At 40.5% G+C, this 6,973-nt stretch overlaps 1 protein-coding gene and 1 pseudogene across 1 annotated transcript in view; both read right to left on the bottom strand.

The window, feature by feature from the left end:
* Positions 1-6,973, bottom strand: part of LOC102827470 (monocarboxylate transporter 8-like) — a 372,707-nt gene that overhangs the window by 325,414 nt on the left and 40,320 nt on the right.
* On the bottom strand, positions 1,479-2,117 carry LOC102827088 (annotated as a pseudogene).

Below are 6,973 nucleotides of genomic sequence, written 5' to 3'. Positions count from 1 at the left end.
GAAGAAGAAGAAGAAGAAGAAGAAGAAGAAGAAGAAGAAGAAGAAGAAGAAGAAGAAGAAGAAGAAGAAGAAGAAGAAGAAGAAGAAGAAGAAGAAGAGGAAGAAGAAGAAGAGGAAGAAGAAGAAGAAAGCAGTGGAGGAGAAGTCATTCCTCACAAAAAAGGCAAGAAGCACACCACACTGCCATCAAAGAAGGTGGTGGTTTCCCCCACAAAAAAGGTAGTTGCTGCACCAGCCAAGAAAGCAGCTGTCACCCCTGGCAATATGGCAGCTGACACATCAGTTTAGAAGATAGTTAAAGCAGCCAAAGCACAGCAACAGCTGGCAAAAAGGGAGCCACCCCAGGCAAAGCAGTGGTGGTGACCTCCGGTAAGAAGGGAGCTGCTCCTCCAGCTAAGGGGACAAAGAATGGCAAGAATGTCAAGAAGGAAGAGAGCAAGAGGAAGATGGTGAGGAAGATGATGAGGATGAGGATGAATTTGAACCCATCATGACAAAAGAAGCAGCTTCCCCTCACCTTGATGACAAAGATGACACTGATGATGACGGAGATGATGAGGGTGATGATGATGAGGAGGAGGAGATGGGCAAGGAGGATGAAGCAGATGACTTTGAAGAAGAGGCCATGGGCACTACCCGAGCAAAAGACAAGAAAGCTCCTGCCGAGGTGGTTCCTGTGAAAACCAAGAGTGTGGCTGAGGACAATGATGACGATGATGAAGATGATGATGATGATGGGAAAGAGGATGAAGAAGAGGAAGATGAGGACGATGAAGAAGAGGAGGTAGAACCTATCAAACAAGTGCATGGAAAACAAAAGGAGGGAATTGCCAAACAGAAAGCACTCCTGAAGCCAAAAAGCAGAAAGTGGAAGCCGTAGAACCAACTACAGGTTTCAATCTATTTGTTGGAAACCTGAATTATAACAAGTCTACTCCAGAATTAAAAACTGGTCTCAGTGACCTTTTTGCTAAAAATGATCTTGTTGTCATGGATGTCAGAATTGGTATGACCAGGAAATTTGGCTATGCGGATTTTGAATCTGTGAAGACCTGAAAAAAGCCTTGAAACTCACTGGTTTAAAGGTTTTTGGTACTGAAATTAAACTAGAGAGACCAAAGGGAGAAGACAGTAAGAAAGACCAGATGCCAGAACACTTTTGGCCAAAACTGGACTTACAAAGTCACTCAGGATGAATTAAAAAAAGTGTTTGAAGATGCCATATAGATCAGATTAGTCAGCTAAGATGGAAAGAGTAAAGGGATTTCTTATCTCAAATTCAAAACAGAAGCTGATGCTGACAAAACCTTTAAAGAAAAGCAAGGGAAAGAGATTGATGGCCACTCTATATCCTTGTACTATACTAGGGAGAAAGGTCAAAATCAAGACCACAGAGGTAGGAAGACATGCACTTGGAGAAGTGAATCAAAAACACTTGTTTTAAGTAACCTCTCCTACAGTGCAACAGAAGAAACTCTCTAGGAAGTGTTTGAGAAGGCAACTGCTGTCAAAGTGCCTCAGAACCAGAACGGCAAATCTAGAATTTCCTTCATGTTAAGATGCTAAAGAAGCTTTAAATTATTGTGATAAAAGAGAAATTGAGGGCAGAGCCATAAGGCTGGAATTGCAAGGATCCAGGGGATCCCCTAATGTGAGAAGCCAGCCATCCAAAACACTGTTTGTCAAAGGTCTGTCTGAGGACACAACTGAGGAAACATTGAAGGAGTCATTTGATGGTTCTGTTCATACCAGGATAGTCACCTACCATGAAACAGGCTCCTCCAAAGGGTTTGGGTTTGTAGACTTCAACAGTGAGGAAGATGCTAAAGCCGCCAAGGAGGCCATGGAGGATGGGGAAATTGATGAAAGCAAAGTTATCTTGGACTGTGCCAAGCCTAAGAGAGAAGGTAGTTTCGGAGGCCGAGGTGGAGGCCGAGGAGGATTTGGAGCCAGAGGCAGCCATGGCATAGGAGGCCAGGGTGGATTAGGTGGCAGAAGCAGAGGAGGATTTGGAGTGTGAGGATGACTCCAGGGAGGCAGAGGAGGAAATCACAAACCACAAGGAAAGAAGACGAAGTTTGAGTAGATCTTCCATCCCTGTCTTTTCCCTCTTCCATCTGAAAGCAAGGACTCAAGCATTTACTTTGTTATAGGATCATGACAGAGCCTTCTGAGGACGTTCCAAGACAGTGACCCAGTGGTCTAGTTAGAAATCCTATGGAACATGTTTCAAAAAGAGCTGCCCTCTGGTTTTGACTGGATTTTAATTTATATTAAGTTTTATCCCATGTACAAAACCATTTTTTTCCTACAAATAGTTTTTGTTTTGTTTTGTTTTCGTTGGGGGATGTAAAGGCAAGCAGGATGTTTTACCATGGTTTTTGCTTCAGTGACTTTGGGACAAATTGAAAAAGTTCTAAACTCTGGTGCCAGACGTGTTTTCCAGTGTTCCTCTGGAATGTTATGGGGGGAGGGGAGAGTCTGGCGCAGAACCTGCACAGCAGACCTGGCACATCATCCCCCTTAAAAAAAAGGCTGATGTCCTTGGTCTCAACTATCTGAACCACTTTGAGATGGCTGGCAAGGCTTTCGTAAGCTTTGTGGATGATCTGGTTTTGTAGCTGCCCCCCACGTTTGTAGCAGGTCTAAGGATAAGGTGTCCCTAAACACTCAGTGATGAACATGGTGTTGTGGAATGAAGACACTATTGAATGGTATTATTTTGCATCTAGACCTGTGTTCTTAGGTCAAAGGATTGTAATTATGGTGAGAGCTCAGTGGAAGTTTTGAAAGCTAGACAGTAAGATCCAAAACCTGAGTTACTGGTTCAAATCAGACTACTTAAAAGCACCTAATTAAAATTGGTATCTGTTAACTTACATTTAAAAGACCACCAAAAACATTAAATTGGTCATCATTTTGTGTTTTTTCTGGTATAGCTTGGGGAGAAGTCATCACTGCTTTGTCAGTTTCTCTCGCCAGAACTGCCAAGAACCAAAAACTGGAGAATATGACAAGTGGAAGCTGGGAACCTACAGAAGGACCAAGTGTTGATTAACCAAACTGTGTAAGACTAAAGAGGCAAAACTCCTTAAATTTGGAATGTGGATCCTTGGAGTCTTGTTTAACCTGGTCACTAGAATCTTCCCTATCACTCTCTATAGAAAACTCCAATGACTCGCAAAAAAAAAAAAAAAAAAAAAAACTACTAGAACTCATTGGAAGGTTCAGCAAAGTGGCAGGGTACAAGATCAACATACAAAAATCAGTTGGATTCCTCTATATGACAGCGCTGAAAAGGAAATTAGGAAAGCAATACCATCGACAATAGTGGCCCAAAGGATGAAATATTTAGGAATAAATGTAACCAGAGAAACAAAAGACCTATACAAAGAAAACTACGAAATACTACCACAAGAAAACAAAAGAGACAAAACTGGAAGAATATACCATCCTCCTGGATAGGAAGACTTAACATTGTGAAAATGTTAATATTACTGAAAACAATCTACACATATAATGCAATCCCAATCCAGATTCCAATGACACTCTTTAGAGAGATGGAAAAAACAATTACAAACTTTATATGGAAAGGAGATCCAAGATAAGCAAAGCACTGCTTAAGAAGAACAAAGTTGGAGGCCTCTCACACCGTAATTTCAAAATTTACTACATGACTACAATGATCAAAACAGCCTGGTACTGGTACAATGAAAGATACATAGATCAATGGAACAGAACTGAGAATCCAGAAATTAACCCTGAGGCGGGTTTGCATAGGATAAATGAAACAGAGGTAAATAGCAATGTATGCTCAACCTTGGAACAACCAGGACTCTGTGATACAGGAATTGAAACATAGTCTGAATGGGTAAAAAAGGGGAAATAATTTTAAGAAGCTTGACTGTCACGGATATTGGTTTCCCTTGCCTGCTACTGTAAAATAGACACTTGAATGGATAGAAAGGAATATAGGCAAACATGATAATAGAAAACGTGTAACCCTGTCTTCAGCCTACAACTGATTGGAATACTTAAAAGGGGTTCTAGAACATTCCCACTAGAAAGGACAAGCAAATCAGCCTGGAAGTGCTAAAGAATCAGAGATACTTCTTGAAAGAAAGATCAGCAAGAAAAATCCAAAACAAAAATGGCAGTCTGATTGGCCACTACAAGAACAGGCAAGTCATTCGCCGGGAAGCCATCAAGGCAAGCAATCAAGTCCCTTCAGGACAAACCCCCCTTCAAGACTGAAACATGAGCAGTCATGTAAGCTTGCTGGTGACCATGTTGGTCTCCTGGTGAGTGGAAGAGGGGAAAGGCAGCAATGATAATATGGGCCAAGTTCAACAACATTCCATAGACTCATGTCCACCTGGAGATGAGAGAGAAAAGAGGAAGGGCTGGTTGGTCCGAAGTGTGGTGAAACATGGGGACCCCTGATCCCATGGACAAGGACATAGCCACGGAGGCCTAGAGCTGAGAGTGAAGTGTCCAGCTGATATGAAGTGAGGGGAGACACACAAGAAAGTCCAAACTTGTAAATAGTACCCACTCAACCTAGCTTCAATGGCTTGATGATCAGAAATCAACTAGAGGAAGATAAGTTTTTTGTTATTGTTGTTGTTGTTTTATAAAGGAAACAAGTGTAAATTGTTACAATTTGATGAAGATGATCTATACTTATGGATGTAGTAGCTCAAAATACCAACTGAGAGGGAAGGAATCTTCATATCAAGGATCAATCCTATCCCCTCTGTACACAGGGTTGATAGGGACAGGCAACTTAGACACTGGCTACCTAAAATTTGCAGGGAGGGTGGCTATAAAGGCACAAAGTGACTGGCTTACAAGTTTTCAAGAGGAAGTTTAGTTTCAGAGTGTGTGGGTAAGGTAGAATCCCCACTGAATAGTATTCATCTTGTCTTGACAGGTCTGGTGAGAAGAGACGGGCATAAGATTGTTATGATTCAATAGTGAGTAATTGCTATCATGACTAATTGTGACTGTCACAACTGTAAATGTAGAAGTTTTGTAACAAAAAGAGGAGAGAAGTTAATCTTATGGTCCAGGAACAGAGGACCGTAGGACCATCAAGGGAAAAGAGCATGAGCAGAATGTTACACCCTATCCAGAGAATCAGCAACACCAGAGATGGAGGCAGAGATGAGGACATTGAGAGATAGAATAACTGAGGATTTTAGACTCATGGAAAGAGAAAGGCTGTGTGCCGGTGGCCAGATATAGGTGGCATGGAGGCAATCTTGAAGAATGTGCCCTTTGGTTGTTTAAATGATTATATTTTCCTAAGTGTATTTGTGTGCATAAAAAAAAAAAAAAAAAAAAAAAAAAAAAACCACCAAAAAACAGAGGGAATAGAAGCAAATATTGTTGAATGATGATGCACGGAGGAGAGTATAATCATTGCAATGAAACGATGAATGTAAAACCGATGCTCTTCCATGTAAACTATCGCTCAATTCACAATAAAAACTTTTTTTAAATGAGCAAGTATCATACCTAAAATTAAAAAAATAAATAAAAAAATACAAAAGAGGGGCTATAAAGGTACGAAGTGGCTGGCTTACAAGCTTTCATGAGTGAGCTTAGTTTCAGATCAAGGGAGGTAAGGTAGAATCCCCACTCAATATTTTTCCTTTTTTTTAGATGGGTCTGGTGAAAGGGGATGGGGATGATGGGGATAGCATTTTATGATTCAATTGAGAGTAGCAGTTTTCAGGACTATGTGTGATTGCCACAACTGTAAATGTAGAAGATGTGTAACTAAAAGGGGGGAGTAATTAATCTTTCATTTCAAGAACAGAGGACCCTAGGACCATCAAGAGGGAAGAGCTTGAGTGGAGTGTGGGATATTAACCAGAAAAGCAGAGACAGCAGAGACAGTGGCAGAAACATTGGTATAGAGAAATAGTGCAGCTGAGAACTTCAAGCCCATGGAATGAGAAAGGCTTTATGTCTCTGGCAGGTGGCTAGCTTGCAAATATACCTTATGAACATTTAAACGAACATACCACACATTTTCTGTGTGTTATGTGTACTAAAAAACGATTAAAAAGGGAATGAGGATAAATGCTTTTATGTGATGGTACACAGAGGAAATTTTAATGATTGCAATGAAACAAAATATTACCTGTTGAATGTAAAACTGATGATCTGTCCTGTAAACTGGCACTCAGTTCACAACAAAAGGATTAAAAGCAACAACAAAGTAGAGGAGGGGAGAAGTGGATGGCATTAAATGCTGTTTAACTTATGGAAACAAGAGAACCCAACGAGCCACACCAATAGTTGGGGTGAGAGACAATGGATACACTGAAACTGGCTTGGTCCCAAACCCAGAGTTTTTTCCCTTTTCCCATTGTTATTGTTGTTGTTAAGTGTTATCCAGTCAGTTCTTACTCATAGTGATGCTGTATAAGGTTTCTGAGGAGCTGCTGGGGGTTTGAACTGCCAACCTTGTGGTTAGAAATCCAATACTTATCCTACAGCACCACATCAGAACTTTTTCCATTAGCATTAACAAAATAGTATCTGAAGAGTAGATGGAGATTTTTTCTTTTTTTCACTTTCTGGTAGGTTGAACAGAAGTACAGATCCCAGAGTCATAAACTGCCACAGGTAGAAAACATCTAAGGGATCATTGAGTTTTACAGCACTTAATTTTACACACGGAAGTTATGGAGACCCCAAGAAAAGAAGGGATATGACCCAGCAAGAAAGATGAGGTAGTAGTTGATAAAGGTCTCCTGACTTGGCTAACACTATTCTCTTTGACTTTTAGGTGTCTTTGCTCTTCATCTGTTCACTTATCGTTCATTCAACAAATACTTACTGAGTATGTACTATGTACTAGCCAAACCTTGAGCTAGGCAGATATAATAATAAAATAAAAAATCCAAATCCATTGCCATCAAGTTTATTCTGACTCATACTTACTTTTTTTTTTTTTTTT

This window comes from Chrysochloris asiatica, unplaced genomic scaffold (assembly GCF_000296735.1).
Source record: "Chrysochloris asiatica unplaced genomic scaffold, ChrAsi1.0 scaffold00239, whole genome shotgun sequence".
In the NCBI taxonomy this organism is placed as follows: domain Eukaryota; kingdom Metazoa; phylum Chordata; class Mammalia; order Afrosoricida; family Chrysochloridae; genus Chrysochloris; species Chrysochloris asiatica.
The sequence above is the reverse complement of the archived record's forward strand: the minus strand, read 5'-3'. Positions and strand labels throughout refer to the sequence as shown.